Below are 18330 nucleotides of genomic sequence, written 5' to 3' on the forward strand. Positions count from 1 at the left end.
GGCGGATGGAGGGGCTGCGCGCCTACCTTGAGAGAGTGCGGCAGGTGCTTCTCGAGGAAGTCCAGCAGCGCGGGCAGCTCGTCGGCGGTGGCCAGCCGGAAGTTCTTGCCCTCCGGCAGCACCTCCTCCCCGATGTCTCCCATTGCTCCTGCAACAGGCGGGCGCCGACGTCACCTCACTCAGCTACACACTGCATCGCGAGTACGGCAACCGCTTTGCAGGGACAGTCTACAATTCTCAAGTATACTCCGTTTTTAGGGTTCTGTGCCTCAATCTGTAAAAACGGAACCCTTGCAGCGTCGCTTTGCTGACCGTTTGTCTGTGTGTCTGGCCGACTGTTAAGAACCTTTTCTCTAAAGAACGGATAGACGTATGAAGTTTAAATTTATCTCAGAAATTAAGGCCTGATGTCCCTTGGAGGTGAAAACATTTTAAGCGTCTATGTCATTTTAATCAAAAGATATGGCCATGCGTGTTATATTTTGATAATCAAACTCGGACAATAAAACATATACGGTGCTTCCCATTGCCCTAGAATCGTGAAGTTTGGCGAGAAGCAAAGTTTCATAGCACACGTCAAGGAAAAACAAGAAACGCAAGAATTGTTAATCTGTAATTATATTATGCGAAAAACTTTTTTGTCATTTTCTTATGTCTGTCCGTCTGTTAAGACCCCTTTTCTCCGAAAAAATGGCGCTCAGCATTATGGGACTTAGCATCTGGGACTTAACATCATTCCTTAGACTTAGAACTACTAAAACCGAAGTGAACCGTATCACCTTCATCTTTGCCTAGGTGTGGTCTGTCGTCTTCCAGAGCCTTGGCTTTGCTCTTCCGCGATTGGTCCGTTTGCTTTTAAATTTCGGAGGGCGCTGCGTTCTGTGGATAGATCTGCTGACGACAAGAGTATCGAGTGTTGCTGCCGCAGTGAGTAGTTTCCGGTTGTGTGGCAGCGCAATGTTGCGGGAAGGGTGGTATAACTTCCTGTGAACGCACGTGATTGCTACGAGCGTGTGTACTCGGGACGGTGGCAGTCGTTCTGGACGGGCTGTGTGATAAGGAAGCTCGGCGTGGCAACTGTTGACGCGGCGTGTCCGCGTTGCTATGGCGGAATTGGGGCGATTGACATAACTCGAGTTGGTGCTGGTTGCAACCTGTCGCCGAATGCTTGTCTGCCTTCTGGACTAACGCTGAGAATTTCTTGACTTGATGTGTCTCACTCAATTTCTGCCCGTGTCGTCGGGTGTGTTTTGCTCTAAGGTCGTGTACCATGAGGCTCAGGCGTGCCCGAAATCCCGATTCAATGATCTGCTGTTATATTGTCAAGTGTAACTATCACTAGGAAACAGTGTTAACTCTCTGTGCCTTAATAACTGAACCTAAAATATTATCTGTGGTTGAAATTTTATTCTGATCCAAGTGCAATAACGATCTTGTATTTTACAACTTGTTGAGTGGTATTATTATTTAGTACTGGCCGTCACATTTACTAAGTCGAAGATTTACGAAAGCCAGTGGGCGTCATTGACAGTTCCTGCCTAGATAGGCGTTATATTTTGAACCATGTGTTCCAATATTTAGTAATTTTTATTTTATGTGATAGAGAGTTGCTGTCATGCCCTATGTGGACGATTCGCCACGTTGGTGAAGTTTCTAGTTGTTCTGCTGGTCTGTGTCATATTGCTAAAGTAGGCAGTCCTAGCAGAGCTGACTGTAAATTTTTTCCTAGTGGTAAGGAGCACGGGCTGGTTTTAAGTGCTAACTCACTAACTTCAACCATTCTCAAATATTTATTACTACTGATATTCAGGCCGAGTGGCGGCGTCACTACCCCTTTTTGGTTATTAATTTTATCTTGTTAGCTTGTTTCATTAAAAAAAAAACTTTGGTATATGAATTTGTCTTTTGGTCTTTACTGCTTCTTTGGACGAAGTAAATTAACTGTTGGTTTTACGTTCTTGTAGCATTATCAAAACAGCATTTGTGGCTATATTTGTTTGGCCCTTCTGGTCGAATGATTAAAGTCATTCCTTTCAGTGACTTGTTGTGTTGGTCAATAATTAATCAAAAGTGTTGGGTCCTTCAGACCGTGATTATCTCCTTATGTTGAATCTTAAGGTTGTCATTCTGACATTACAGTTGTGAATGTTCAGCGGCCCTTCAGGCCTGGAGTTTAAAAACTTTTATTGTGTTTTGTGAGATTATATATATACACACCAGTGAACAAGTTTCTTAATGTTTAATAAAATTAAATTGTTTGAAACTGTTACCTCATCTGGGTCTACGCTTTCACTCCCTGCAGCCTTTGAGCTCTGCTTGCCTTAAGTTTTGGTTAAGTTTCCCGTATCATGACGTATCACTAAGGACATAACACACATCTATGCCCGAGGCAGGATTCGAACCTGCGAGCGTTGCAGCTGCGCGGTTCCGGACTGAAGCGCCTAGAACCGCTCGGTCGCAACGGCCGGCTATTTCTCCGAAACAGTTCCACATTTAAAGTTCAGATTAATATTAAATACTAAGATCAATGGCCCTTTGGAAGCGTAAAAATCGTAAGCTTCCAAGTCGATGCAGCCAAAAGATACGGCCATATAAGTCACGTATTTTGATACTCGAAAACTCGCTCATCAAAACCTGTAGCGTCGTTCCCGTTCGCTTAGAATCATTAAATTTGGCAGAAGGCAATGTTTTACAGCACACGTATAGGAAAAACACGAAAATTGTTAATCCTTAATTACATCACGTGGAAAAATGTTTTGTCATTTTTTATCGGTCTGTATGTGCCCTTCTTCTAAGACCCCTTTTTCTCTGAAACAGGTTCGCGTATGAAGTTCAAATTTATGTAGAATACTAACGTGTATGGCCCCTTGGCGATGCAAAAAATTTAAGCTTGTGTGTCATTGCAATCAAGATTCGGTCATTTGTGCAACATATTTTGACAGTCGCGAACTCATTCATCAAAACCTATATGGTGCTTCCCGTTGACTTAGAATCATAAAATTTGGCGAGAAGCAAGGTTTTAAATTAAAAGTAAAGGAAAAACTCTGAAACTTCTTAAATTGTAATTACATCACATAAAAATATCTTTTGCCATTTGAACACACATTGCATTCATCTGTCAAAAGCATAATGACAAACATTACTGCATACAAACATAAAATGTAAGTTGTAGTCACATTTTACAAAGTAAATAGTTTTATTAAATTTTCTCTCTCTACACACATAAACTAAAGTCCCCCTGTTCTTTTCTTTGTGTATGTTCGGGCTAGTCTGAGGAACTGCTCGAGAGATTTTGTTACATTCTTGGAATTCCTGTGACCAATATCTGGATGTCGATAATAACAGCATTCGTGAGTTATTGGACCACCTGGCATCTAATCTTCTTGGCTAGTAATTAATTTGTGATCGATGACGCAGTGGATGTAAACTGTAATGGTAGCTACCAGATTAAATCAGCCAATCCAGAGACTACTTGCTAGTCTGGTGGTAATACATTAATGTGAAAAATGCCACTTTACAGCGTGCTTAAATTGATAGAGTACACCAATTTAAAGGTAGGAGAAAGTAAAGTGCCTAACAAAGCACTCTGCTATCCAAACGAACCAACTTTTTGACCCGGGTGTTGTAGGGGAAGCAAGTGAGGCTTTCTGTCATCCGCCATCAGTTGGCAGACCGCTCTGACAGCTGTCCAAGCCGAGAGCGTAGCAGTGACGTCAGTGTGTTGTGTATTCGTTTTGGTACTACTAAAGAAAGCTTGTGCAGTAAATGTAGCGTGGTCAATGCGTAGAGTATACCAAGAAAGCGTGTTTTTCCGGAGATATTGGGGTTTCTTCGATGTGTTTAAGCCGCTGGAAAATGGCTTGCGAAAGGTGTAATTCCACAATATTGTGTTTTCATATACAGCAAGCATTCCCTGTGCCCATTTAAAAATATCTTTCAGTGTGATCAAAGTATTCTGACATTACCGATTGCAGTGAATTACAGGGTGTCAGAAACAGTCTGAAAGACTTGTAAGGGTGTTACAGAGTAGGTTGCCCTGAGAAATAGTTTGTAAGAAAAAATTTGGATACATTGCGACATTTCCGAGTTAATTAGCATTGAATTTGGCCAATCAGGCCGTTGCGCGCGAGTTCAAGCGAACCGACAGATAAAATTAGTGTCAGTCGTTCTCACAGCATAGGTGATAGCGCACGAGAGTGTTTGGCTCAGGTTCGATCCTTGCTACCGTCCCATGTCCAATTTTTGTATCGCTGCCTAGTTCGGTTTTAGGAAACCAAACGTACAATATGTTTGGCGACGCCGTCTCTGGCGGGCCGCTTGAATTTGGCAGGCAACGGCCTGATTAGCAAACTTCAATTCTGATGTAACTAATTATTTTTTCTTAAGTTATTTCTCAGCACAGCCTGCCCTGTAACACCATTACAAGCTTTTCAGACTGTTTCAAATCATCGTGTATAACGTGCTTAGATGAACTATACTTTTCAAACCGTAGCGTAGATATTTTGATACATTCGTAGGGATGTGTGGTTTTGAAGCAATGTAAAGTTGTTACCCCGGCCGCAATGAAGTATTTATGAGTTATTTCAGAGCCAACAGCAGACCATGCCGTGTTATTCCAAAGTTACTGTGCCTTTGGAGACTGGCTTAATACTTTTCGCTGCACTTTTCAGTCAGTGAAAGGCGTTTACAATTGTAAAGCCTTAGGCCGCGTCCTATGTACGCGACAGAAGCGACCGACGGCACGCGACAGATTCGGATGACGGAACACCGCCGCAGGTATGGTTACGGAAGTGTCCTACGTGGGCGACGTCCGTGGCGCGGCCTTTTCTCTGCTCCATCTCACGACGTTTGAATTCGAACGTGTTTGAATCTCGTCGCTGCAGCACGCGCGGTAGTGAAGAGCGACAGCCACGTGTCTTCTCGGCAAAGCAGTGGAGCGGACGCGACGGTATCTGTCAAATACTGATCATTCGGTTTTAAGAAAACTATTGGGTGAAGAAAACCGCTTCTTCCGCATCTGATAGCTTGATATCTTTCCTCGATAAAGGTCTGAATTTATTTTCGTTATTCGTCGTAGTTACTGTGCTGCACGAAACTGAGTACACGGCTGCACGAAATTTTTAAGAATTTGCAGAGGTAAAAATCACAATGTGTAGACTTTGCGTATAGTTCATTTAAGGCCATACAGTATTGCGTATGAAATGTAAGCAATATATCCAAATAGTATTTAAAGTCGAGAGCGGAATGATGTCTCTCCTCATTGTTGAGATATTGGTCGTTATATATATTTTGAAAAGGACAGGACGCAGGAAGGACTGTTTCCTCGTATGATTAACACTCGATAAGTCTCTGTAAACGCGTGAGCAGAGCGAAAGCAAGATTCCCTACAAATTACACCATAAGGCTTTATCCGAATGTTCATGGCCAAACAAAGAAAAACAGGGAAACGGGGTATCAGTGATCAGAGTGAGGTCTAGTTTTGCATGAAAATACTTAGCTGCTTGAAAGTAATCACGGTATTTGTTGTTGTTATGGTCTTCAGTCCTGAGACTGGTTTGATGCAGCTCTCCATGCTACTCTATCCTGTGCAAGCTTCATCTCCCAGTACCTACTGCAACCTACATCCTTCTGAATCTGCTTGGTGTTTTCATCTCTTGGTCTCCCTCTACGATTTTTACCCTCCACTCTGCCCTCCAATACTAAATTTGTGATCCCTTGATGCCTCAGAACATGTCCTACCAACCGATCCCTTCTTCTAGTCAAGTTGTGCCACAAGCTCCTCCTCTCTCCAATTCTATTCAATACCTCCTCGCTTGTTACGTGGTCTAGCTATCTAATCTTCAGCATTCTTCTGTAGCACCACACTTCGAAAGCTTCTATTCTCTTCTTGTCTAAATTATTTATCGTCCATGTTTCACTTCCATACATGGCTACACTCCATACAAATACTTTCAGAAACGACTTCCTCACACTTAAATCTCTACTCGATGTTAACAAATTTCTCTTCAGAAACGTTTTCCTTGCCATTGCCGGTCTACATTTTATATCCTCTCTACTTCGACCATCATCAGTTATTTTGCTCCCTAAATAGAAAAAGTCCTTTACCACTTTAAGTGACTCATTTCCTAATCTAATTCCCTCAGCATCACCCGACTTAATTAGACTACATTCCATTCCAGAATGAGATTTTCACTCTGCAGCGTTGTGTGTGCTGATATGAAACTTCCTGGCAGATTAAAACTGTGTGCCCGACCGAGACTCGAACTCGGGACCTTTGCCTTTCACGGGCAAGTTCTCTAACAACTGAGCTACCGAAGCACGACTCACGCCCGGTACTCACAGCTTTACTTCTGCCAGTACCTCGTCTCCTACCTTCCAAACTTTACAGAAGCTCTCCTGCGAACCTTGCAGAACTAGCACTCCTTTCTTTCAGGAGTGCTAGTTCTGCAAGGTTCGCAGGAGAGCTTCTGTAAAGTTTGGAAGGTAGGAGACGAGGTACTGGCAGAAGTAAAGCTGTGAGTACCGGGCGTGAGTCGTGCTTCGGTAGCTCAGTTGGTAGAGCACTTGCCCGCGAAAGGCAAAGGTCCCGAGTTCGAGTCTCGGTCGGGCACACAGTTTTAATCTGCTAGGAAGTTACATTCCATTATCCTCGTTTTGCTTTTGTTGATGTTCACCTTATACCCTCCTTTCAAGACACTGTCCATCCCGTTCAACTGCTCTTCCAAGTCCTTTGCTGTCTCTGACAGAATTACAATGTCATCGGTGAACCTCAAAGTTTTTATTTTTTCTCCATGGATTTTAATACCTACTCTGAATTTTTCTTTTGTTTCCTTCACTGCTTGCTCAATATAGATTGAATAACATCGGGGAGAGGCTACAATCCTGTCTCACTCCCTTCCCAACCACTGCCTCCCTTTCATGTCCCTCGATTGTTATAACTGCCATCTGGTTTCTGTACAAATTGTAAATAGCTTTACGCTTCCTGTATTTTACCCCTGCCACCTTCAGAACTTGAAAGAGTACTTAGAACATAGAACTGTTGCTGAGTCAGTTAAAATGCAGATAGTAGCTGGGATCGAACTCAGGACCGTTTCGTAACTTATCACGAATAGGGAACGGCACAGTTACATCACAGATAGCACTGGCTGGTTGCTGTAATTCTTTTTATTTAGGGGAGTCAGTCACTCTTCAGCATTTATCGGCTGCTAAAAGTTCTCGATTATGTAAAAAAATCTTTTTATTGGTGTGATAGCCGAATACTCCTCTGCTCATTCCCATGTATTCGCAGAATTTGTCTTGAGATCTGAACCGTAAAATTACTACTGGTTCACCAAAAGTTATTAATCACAATTAATACACAAAATGTAAAGTGGAAGTAGGTGCCAAGGAATAACTGGTGAAATTACACACAATTTCAGTAACACTCTTTATTCAAATTTGGTGTAAGAATTTGATACTTAAAAAAAAACAATCATTTAACGAATTAGTCACGATTTACGATAGGAAAGGAGCTTAAATTATTAAATTATTATAAATTTCACGCCAGTAAAAGGCATGGACAGGCAAGCAATTTAACGTATACATCGCGACGCTGTATAATATTTCAAGCTCAGCTAAATTACAGGTGAATTTCACTCCACTAATAAATCCTGTTTACGAAAGTTCTCAAAATAGAAAAACCAAAACACATGAGTCATGCACACGGGGGGACATTCACAGTTAATAACACTAACATTTCCAATATATATATATATATATATATATATATATATATATATATATATATATATATAAATAAAATATTTGTAAATTTTACAAATTTCTGGCAGTTAACTTACGGCAAACACACACGCTCGCAAGGTAGGACGTGCGAACTTTTACAACATTCTCCTTTCAAGGCAACAATTTCTACCCGTAATGAAATGGCAAACTTTTGCATGACAAGGAAACACACTAATGACTAACTACCTGTATAAAACACATAAGCACGTTGAGTAAAAGCCTTAAAAGGTATTGAATTGGCGCACACACACACACACACACACACACACACACACACACACACACACACACACACACACACACGTTTTTGCTGACTAGAAACAATATAAAAATCCACTATGGCGTAAATTAACAACCTTGCTTGATTATAGCTAAATATACATAAACACAAATTTACGTAAGCTCAGCTTCCAGATGAGCAGGAATTCGTTATGCAATTGACTAGTTCTTACCACGAGGCAAAAGGAAATTTTCTTCTTTCTTAGAGTACCTTTTACACGCGAGTCTAGTAATACTAGTTATCGGAGGCGAGAGAATGGATCAGGTGTTAATGCCTTTCATTTTAAACAGTACAGCCATTGGTGCCTTAGACTTCCCCAGACACGGCAGAGGCTAACAGTCGAATAACCCATAGGTAAGCTGGGAGGGGAAAGAAACAATCCGACCCAAAGATTTACTTTGACTCCCCCTCCCCCCTTTCGTCCGCAAAAGGGGACAAACTGACCACCCTTCCTAATACTACCACCATCCCGCGGGTGGGCAGACGAGAATGAATGGCGGGAAACCCCCAAAGCATATGGCTGGTATAATTAACAAGAATAAGTAAATTGAATTCAATTAAACTTCATTAAATCTGTTAACAATCAATACTAGACTTCTGGTGCGTTACGACTCCCAGGACTTGAACCAACGCAGCACCTCCAAATGCTCTGCCGAGCAGTCCGCTGCCAGCCGTTTCTACGGACGCAGGAAGGCGCGCCGATTTTCAGATCCTCCTCCCGGTCGACGGCATACGGCCGAACTGCAGATGAGGCCCCTTGTGGACCCACGCTCAGGAAGATTCCTTTCGCGAAGAAAAGTTAACGCCCCATACCACGGAGCCGCTGCTCGCGCCGCTTACGCTGATGCCGCGGTCTGCGTGCTGTCACTCTAGCACCGGCAGAGAATTCGTTTCTTGATGCCCCGACTGCCAACTCTGCACGAGAGCCCATACAGCGACTTCCTAAACCCACGCGAGCAGCCCACTTTTCCCCTTCAGCCTTCAGTTGCGACAACGGCGCCACCGTCAGAAAACGGAGGGCGACTGCGTCACGCTACGCGCTGCGGCGCGCTTTTCAAAACTAAGATCTTCGTAGTTAATGACATAAATTATGAAATTCTCCATGCAGACTCCTTCCTTGGTAAATTTCATGCGCAGCATTCCTTTTCGCTTTATTTTACTGAGTAAAGATAATTTTGTTACCTTAGTCTCCGGCTATTCTACAGTTAAAGGGCGCAGTCTTATAGAAACATCTCGGCTCTGAGCAGCTGTCTTGTAGCGCGAGACGGTCGCTTGCACGCAGGACGCCCGAGTTTTTCGCCAGAAGCTGCTGATTGTAGAGTGTCGCGCATCCAGACGTAGCTCGCTGTCGCTCGCTGTCGGTCGCTTCCGACGTAGAACACAGCCTCAGATACGAGTGATCTAACTTGGTCGGGTAAGCCACATTTTGCTCGGGGTAAGAGCCGCCACTAGCGAATCTGAAGGCTGATGTCACGGCGCGTCGTCCTCTCCGCAAGACGGGAAGCTGTGCGCCCTCGCCGTGCCGGCCACGAGCGAGTCGTGATGCTCCTATTGCTGCAGGGCGCCGTCAGCGAGCTAGGCTGCGCTCTGCTTCACAAACCGTGCGCAGTGTGATCTTACAAGATTCCCCATTATGATAGATGGCGGAGTTCGGATCTACTCATTCGATTTCCGACTCTCAATTCTGTCGACTAGATGAAGCCTCGTAAAAGTTACAAACTGTTTCTCGTGTGAAGTCAGCATACAGGGTGGTCCATTGATAGTGACTGGCCAAATATCTCACGTAATAAGCGTTAAACGAAAGAACTACAAAGAACGAAACTTGTCTAGCCTGAAGGGGGAAACCAGACAGCGCTATGGTTGGCCCGCTAGATGGCGCTGCCATAGGTCAAACGGGTATCAACTGCGTTTTTTAAAATAGAAACCCCCATTATTTATTACATATTCGTGTAGTACGTAAAGAAATGATTGTTTTAGTTGGACGACTTTTTTCGCTTTGTGGTAGATGGCACTTAGTCACAAGCATGTAAGTACGTGGTATCACGTAATGTTCCGCCAGTACGGACGGTATTTGCTTCCTGGTAAAATACCCGTGTTAAAATGGACCGTTTACCAATTGCGGAAAAGGTCGATATCGTTTTTATGTATGGCTGTTGTGATCAAAATGCCCAACGGGCGTGTGCTATGTATGCTGCTCGGAATCCTGGACATCATCCAAGCGTCCGGACCGTTCACCGGATAGTTAAGTTATTTAAGGAAACAAGAAGTGTTCAGACACGACCTGCAACAAATGATAATGCCCAAGTAGGTGTTTTAGTTGCTGTCGCGGCTAATCTGCACATCAGTAGCAGACAAATTGCGCGACAATCGGGAATCTCAAAAACGTTGGCGTTGAGAATGCTACATCAACATCGATTGCACCCGTACCGTATTTCTGTGCACCAGGAATTGCATGGCGACGACTTTGAAAGTCGTGTACAGTTCTGCCACTGGGCACAAGAGAAATTACGGGACGATGACAGATTTTTTTGCACGCGTTCTATTTAGCGACGAAGCGTCATTCGCCAACAGCGGTAACGTAAACCGCCATAATATGCACTATTGGGCAACGGAAAATCCACGATAGTTGGGACAAGTGGAACATCAGCGATCTTGGCGGGTTAATGTATGGTGCGGCATTATTGGAGGAAGAATAATTGCCCCCATTTTATCGATGGCAATCTGAATGGTGCAATGTATGCTGATTTCCTACGTAATGTTCTACCGATGTTACTACAAGATGTTTCACTGCATGACAGAATGGAGATGTACTTCCAACATGATGAATGTCCGGCACATAGCTCGCGTGCGGTTGAAGCGGTATTGAATAGCATATTTCATGACAGGTGGATTGGTCGTCGAAGCACCATACAAGGGCCCGTAGGTTCACCGGATCTGACGTCCCCGGATTTCTTTCTGTGGGTAAAATTGAAGGATATTTGCTATTGTGATCCACCGACGACGGCTGACAACATGCGTCAGCGCATTCTCAATGCATGTGCGAACTTTGCGGAAGGCGAACTATTCGCTGTTGAGAGGAATGTCGTTACACGTATTGCCAAATGCATTGAGGTTGACGGCCATCATTTTGAGCATTTATTGCATTAATGTGGTATTTATAGGTAATCACGCTGTAACAACATGCGTTCTCAGAAACGATAAGTTCACAAAGGTACATGTATCACATTGGAACAACCGAAATAAAATGTTCAAACGTACCTACGTTCTTTATTTTAATTTAAAAACCTACAACTGTTCGTCTAAAATTGTGAACCATATGTTTGTGACTATTACAGCGCCATCTACCACAAAGCGAAAAAAGTCGTCCAGCTAAAACACTCATATTTCTTTACGTACTACACGAATATGTAATAAAAATGGGGGTTCCTACTTTTAAAAAACGCAGTTGATATCCGTTTGACCTATGGTAGCGTCATCTAATGGGTCACCCAAAGCGCCATCTGGTTTCCCCCTTCAAGCTAGACAAGTTTCGTTCTTTGTAGTTTTTTCATTTGACGCTTATTTCGTGAGATATTTGGCCCGGTCACCGTCTATGGACCACTCTGTATAACGTACCTCACAAGACACTGCTAATCAAATTGCTTGCTTATGAAATACGGAATATTGTCTCAGTTGTGCCACTGGATTTCTGATTTGCTGTCAAAAAGGTCACAGTTCACAGTAACTGTCGGAAAGTCATTGAGTAAAACAGAAGTAAAATCTACCGTTCCCCACGAATGTCTTATTAGGGCCTCTGCTGCTCCTGATCTATATGAACAGTTTAGGAGACAATCACAGCATCCATGTTAGATTGTTTGCAGATAGTGCTGTCATTTACCGTTTTGTATAGCTACCAGATGATCAAAACCAAATGCGAAATGACTTAGACAAGAGATCTGTATCGTGCGAAAAGTGGAAATTGTCTAAATGATGAACTGTGTGTGGTCATCCACATTAGTACAAAAAGGAATTCGCTAAATTTAAGTTACATGATAAACCACTCAAATGTAATGCTGTAAATTCAAATAAATACTTAGCAACTATGATTACGAATAGCTTAGGTTGGAACGACCACATAATCTGGATGAAGCAAATCAGAGACTACGATTTACTGATAGAACACTGGCCGGCTGTTGTTGCCGAGTGGTTCTAGGCGCTTCAGTCCGGAACTGCGCTGCTGCTAGGGTCGCAGGTTCAAATCCTGCCTCGGGCATGGATGTGTGTGATGTCCTTAAGTTAGTTACGTTTAAGTAGTTTTAAGTCTAAGGTACTGATGACCTCAGATGTTAAGTCCCATAATGCATAGAGCCTTTATCTTTGATGGAACACTGAGAAAATGCAATAATTCTACTACAGAGACTGCCTACACTACGCTAGTATGTCTTCTGTAGTATCGCTGGCGTAGTGTGGGATCCGCATCAGATAGGATCAACGAAAGACTGCGAAAAAGTTCAAAGAAGGGCAGCTCGTTTTGTACTATCGCGAACAGGTGAGAGAGCGCTTCGGACATACGTCAATTGGGGTGGCAGTCATTAAAATAAAGGGGTTTTTGTTACGGCTAGATCTTCTCATGAAATTTCAATTTTCTCCTCAGATTGTGAAAACATTTTGTTGCCGCCCACCTACATAAGGATGATGATCATCATAATAAGATAAATCAGACCTCGCACAGAAAGATTAAGTGTTCGGTTTTCACCGCGCGCTATTCCAGTGCGGAACGGTAGAGAAGGAGCTTGAATGTTGTAAGATGAACCCTCTGCCAGGTCACTTATTGTGAATTGCAGAGTAATCATGTAGATGTAGCTACCACACGGCATGTCGATGTTTCTCATTATATCAAACTTTAAATGAACTTGTTTTCAAGAATCCGTTTTGGGGCTAGCTATTAAAAATAAATTTTTCCGATGTTACTTGCAACGTCATCAGATTATAAAGAAAATTATGGCGAGTGTGGACTCTGGATGCCAACAGTGAGGGGAGAACTTCGTTGTATTATTACATAAATAATTTCTGTAAAGGAGTTCATTACGATATGTTTTGCAGCTTTTTAAGAATGTATTTAATGTTCTGCCGACTGTATTTCTCTTTTACGTAGCCAGTAGCGAGCCCAGCAAATCTATTTCATAGCCACAACTGAGGAGTTGTTTTTCAAGAAACACACCTGAAGGAGCCTGCAGGTAGGTAGGCAGTCGCTGTCAATTCTTTTTCCAGTTATTTTCAGCCGACAATACCATCCGTCTCGGCTGCCCCTGTAGAATGGGATGTAGAGTTCACGAAGTCGTAAATAATCACGACGAAAGAACCACTGTGCATCCCCGCAGTGTGAAAAATCTCGTCTGATATGCCTTTTGGTAACTGACGTTCGGCGCGAATAACTAACATATAAACAAGTGTCAATGCACTTCGAAGTGATACAATGAATCAAATATTTTGAACTTATAAAATGATAGCAGTAATTTAAATCTTTCATATTTGGCGCCTTTGAAGGAAACTATATTTGTAGTACAATCAAGAAATGTAAAAACACCTCTTAGCTGTTTTAAAATAGTGTTGCATTTGTAGAAACATGAGTGAGTGAATCGATGGAATTACGTGCAAATCTGAGAAGAGATTCCCTTGGGATTATCACTATTTACCTGTTGTTAATACTAACGTTAATATCGAAGTGCAGGCAAACACTAAAACTTGCTGTTCAACTTCCATCATTGCTCAAAGCACTCATCGTCATCAACGCTTGTAGCTAAAATTGGTTGATGGCGTCCAACATTAACAGCTGTAATGCAGTGAAGAAACTTACTCATGATCTCATTCGATATTATTCAGTCCTGATGGCCGGTTTGAACATTTGAGACTTTCATCTTCTGATCTTCAACAAACTTGTTATACGTCCTATTTCATTAGGACTGTATCACACATTCCATGTTGGCGATGGAGTGTATAGTATATAGCACATTCCACACAGCACTGGTAACACTATGCCGTCCTGAGACACCACAGTAGTGTCGTCTGCATAGTATCGCTTAGTGGCCGGTGACACCACAGTGGTGTCGTGAGCATAGTAAAGCGCAGTAGCCGGCGACAGCACTTTAGTATGTTTTGCATTCTGTTGAGGTAACAATAAGTTACAGACGTAAACAAGTTTTTTGTTCTTGTAAGTACTCGTACCCTTTCCTCATGGCGGACGAAAGAGACAATAGGATTATTTACGATGAACGCGCGGGCGTCTTTTCTGACGTTCCGGACGACTTGGCCGATTGGGAAGAAGACATTGGATTTAAAAAAAAATGAAAGTGAAGCAGAAATGTAGGAAGATAATGAAATACATCCAAGAGGAATTAGGCTACGGTTGCCAACTGATTCGGCTACCCCCTGCGGGTCCGGGGTAAGAATAGGCCTGAGGTATTCCTGCCTGTCGTAAGAGGCAACTAAAAGGAGTTTCAACCATTTCGGCCTTCCATGTGATGGTCCCCCTTGGGGTTTGACCTCCATTTTTCAAAATTCTACAGAAGTACGAGCCTTTTGGGGAAGGACACCTTACGTGATGTACCACTGGTCCTAAGTGCACTAAGACCTTGGCACTCAGCATTGTAGCGGCGTTGTAACCATACCCACTATTCCTCAAATTGGGCCTAAACGCCTGATAGGTTGTCCTAGTTACGGCCATAGTGCGTCTCCATCTGCACCAGCGATCATGATGGACTTTCCATGGCACCAGAAATCCAGCACGGTAGCCCACCCGTTGTGGTGGGGTCGTCATGTACCCTCTAGGTTGTAGCCCCCTGACAACACAGGGATCATACTGCCGATACCTGAGCTGCACCCTCCCCACGTCGGCCAAGGAGTAGATGCCCGTCTCCTTGGGGCATCAGGACTCCCGGCAACGGTCATCCTGCCAGGTGGCCCTTGCTGAAGCTGGGTGGCGCCCGTGGGGAGAGCCTCTGGTCGGAGTGGGTGGTATCGGGGCGGACGTTTCGCAGCTGAAACGTCAACACACATCAGGTCGCTCTGTGGCCGAGTCTTTCAAAAGAAAAGATACCGTTTCTAGTTCTCTTGCCCTTTCCCCCTTGGCCACTCCCTGGGAGGAGGGACAGGCCCGCCGGCTTGGGGCGAAGTACTTCCCCCCCCTATTTGGTCTGTTCTCGAACCGATGGGGGGACGTTCGCCACCTCCAAGCCCATGTTCTTTGTTCAGCACATTGAGGACATCTTCGGGGAAATTGAGGCTCTCAGCAAGATGCGTTCAGGGTCCGTTCTAATCAAGACCACCTCCGCCACACAGTCGGCAGCGTTCCAGGCGTGCGACCGCCTAGGGGACATCCCAGTGTCCATTGTCCCGCATCTGGCACTAAATAGGACACAGGGGGTTATTGTTCATCGTGACCTCCTGCTACAATCTGATGAGGAGCTCAGGGCCAACCTGGAGCGCCGAGGTGTGCATTTCGTCCGGCGAGTCCAGTGCGGCCCCAAAGACCGTCGCATCAACACCGGGGCCTTTATCCTCGCCTTCAAGGGGGACGTTCTCCCGGAGAAGGTAAAGGTGATGTGCTACCGGTGCAATGTGCAACCTTACGTCCCGCCTCCTATGCGCTGTTTTCGGTGTTTGCGCTTTGGGCACACGTCGTCATGATGTGAGGCTGAGCCCCTTTGTGGTGATTGCGGACGTCCTCTTCGTGAGGAACATACATGCACCCCACCACCTCGGTGCATTAATTGCCCTGACCTCCACTCGCCTAGATCCTCATACTGCCCCACATATCAGAAGGAGAAGAAGATACAAGAACTCAAAACTTTGGATCGGCTCTCTTATTCTGAGGCCAGGAAGAAGTATGACCGCCTCCATCCTGTGCCGTTGACCACTTCGTTTGCCTCAGTTGTGTCCACTCCTTCCGCGGTATCCTCACCCCCTATCCTGTCCCCCCTCTGCCTCCTCCGCCCATCAGGGGGCTCTGCCTCCGCCTCCCAAATCCCTCCCTTCCAAATCCTCCTCCCCGTGGCCCCCACCCCCTCTGCCCCAGGGGCCACCCTTCCTCCTCCTCCTCTCCCCCCGCCACCTGAGAAACGATCCTCTTCTCAGGTGTCTATTAGGGAAACGTTCCGGACCCCAGCTTCTGAGGTCCGGCGTTCCAAAACGGACCCCGTGCGTGAGGACCTTCTTTGGGTCCAGCCCACCATCCCTGTGCCTCCTCGGCCTTCCAAGAAGGCCTCAAAGAAGAAGTCTCTATCCCCCTCTCCACCCCGGCACGTTTCGTCTGACGCTCCATCCGTGAGTCGCTGCTCCCGGCCGTCCTCAGTTTCGCCGGGACGCTCTGCTGACAGGCGCTCAGCTGGCCTCTCGTCGACAAATGATGCTGCCCCCCCTACACAACCAGGGACAGCGGCCGCAGCTGGCGACGAGTCGATGGAACCGTATCCGCCTCCCGTCGGTTGTAGCGTTGTTCCCTCGCAACCTGGCCCTCCGCGGCCGTCGAGGTGACCAGCTCTTCCCCCGTCTCGTTCCCCCAACTTCTTGACTAGCGATGGCGTTGTTTCATTGGAACATAAGAGGTATTCAATCTAATCGGGAGGAATTACAACTGCTCCTCCGCCTGCACTGTCCGCTCGTCCTTGGTCTACAGGAAACCAAGTTGCGCCCGACTGACCGTATTGCCTTTACCCACTATACGTCGGAGCGGTATGACCTCACTCCTGTGGACGGTACCCCAGCTCATGGTGGGGTCATGTTGCTCGTTCGGGACGATGTCTATTACCGTCCCATCCAATTGACCACCCCACTCCAAGCAATAGCTGTCCGCATTACTCTTTCTGCTTTTACTCTTTCAGTTTGTACCATCTACACTCCACCGTCATCTGCTGTTAGTCGGGCTGACATGATGCACCTGATCGTTCAGCTTCCCCCGCCGTTTTTATTGTTTGGCGACTTCAATGCCCATCATCCCCTTTGGGGCTCTCCTGCATCCTGTCAAAGAGGCTCACTCTTGGCGGATGTCTTCAACCATCTCAATCTTGTCTGCCTCAATACCGGCGCCCTGACTTTCCTCTCGGACTCTACTCATACCTACTCCCACTTGGACCTCTCGATCTGTTCTACCACTCTTGCCTGTCGGTTTGAGTGGTATGTCCTTTCCGACACCTATTTGAGCGACCACTTCCCCTGTGTCGTTCGTCTCCTGCACAACACCCCATCCCCACGTCCTTCGCGCTGGAACATACCGAAAGCTGACTGGGGACTTTACTCCTCCCTGGCGACTTTTTCGGACCACGATTTTTCAGTTGAGACAGTCAGGTCGAATACCTCACGGCTGTTATCATCAATGCTGCCGAACGTTTCATTCCTCGTACTACCTCTTCTTCACGTCGCGTTTCCGTCCCCTGGTGGAACGAGGCTTGTAGGGACGCTATCCGTGCTCGACGACGTGCTTTACGCACCTTTCGCCGCCATCCTACGTTGGCGAATTGTATTGAATACAAACAACTCCGAGCGCAATGCCGTAGAGTCATCAAAGACAGCAAAAAAGCTTGTTGGGCCTCTTTCACCAGCTCCTTTAACAGTTTTACTCCCTCTTCCGTCGTTTGGGGTGGCCTGCGCCGGCTGTCGGGCATTAAGGCCCACTCCTCGGTACCTGGCCTGACCTCAGGTAATGAGGTCCTTGTTGATCCTGTGGCTGTCTCCAACGCCTTTGGCCGCTTTTTCGCTGAGGTTTCAAGCTCTGCCCATTACCACCCTGCCTTCCTTTCCAGGAAAGAGGCTGAAGAGGCTCGGCGACCTTCCTTCCACTCGCTGAATCTGGAAACTTATAATGCCCCCTTTACTATGCGGGAACTCGAACGTGCGCTTGCACTGTCCTGGTCCTCTGCTCCGGGGCCAGATGCCATTCACGTTCAGATGCTGGCACACCTTTCTCCGGCGGGCAAAAGCTTCCTTCTTCGTACCTACAATCGCGTCTGGACCGAAGGTCAGGTCCCCATGCGTTGGCGTGACGCCGTCGTTGTTCCTATACCCAAACCCGGGAAGGATAGACACCTTCCTTCTAGTTACCGCCCCATTTCTCTTACAAGCTGTGTCTGTAAGGTGATGGAGCGCATGGTTAATGCTCGGTTAGTCTGGATTCTTGAATCTCGACGACTACTTGCTAATGTCCAATGCGGCTTTCGTCGCCGCCGCTCCGCTGTTGACCACCTTGTGACCTTGTCGACATTCATCATGAACAACTTTTTGCGAAGACGCCAAAC

Source organism: Schistocerca americana, chromosome 1, assembly GCF_021461395.2.
Source record: "Schistocerca americana isolate TAMUIC-IGC-003095 chromosome 1, iqSchAmer2.1, whole genome shotgun sequence".
Lineage (NCBI taxonomy): Eukaryota > Metazoa > Arthropoda > Insecta > Orthoptera > Acrididae > Schistocerca > Schistocerca americana.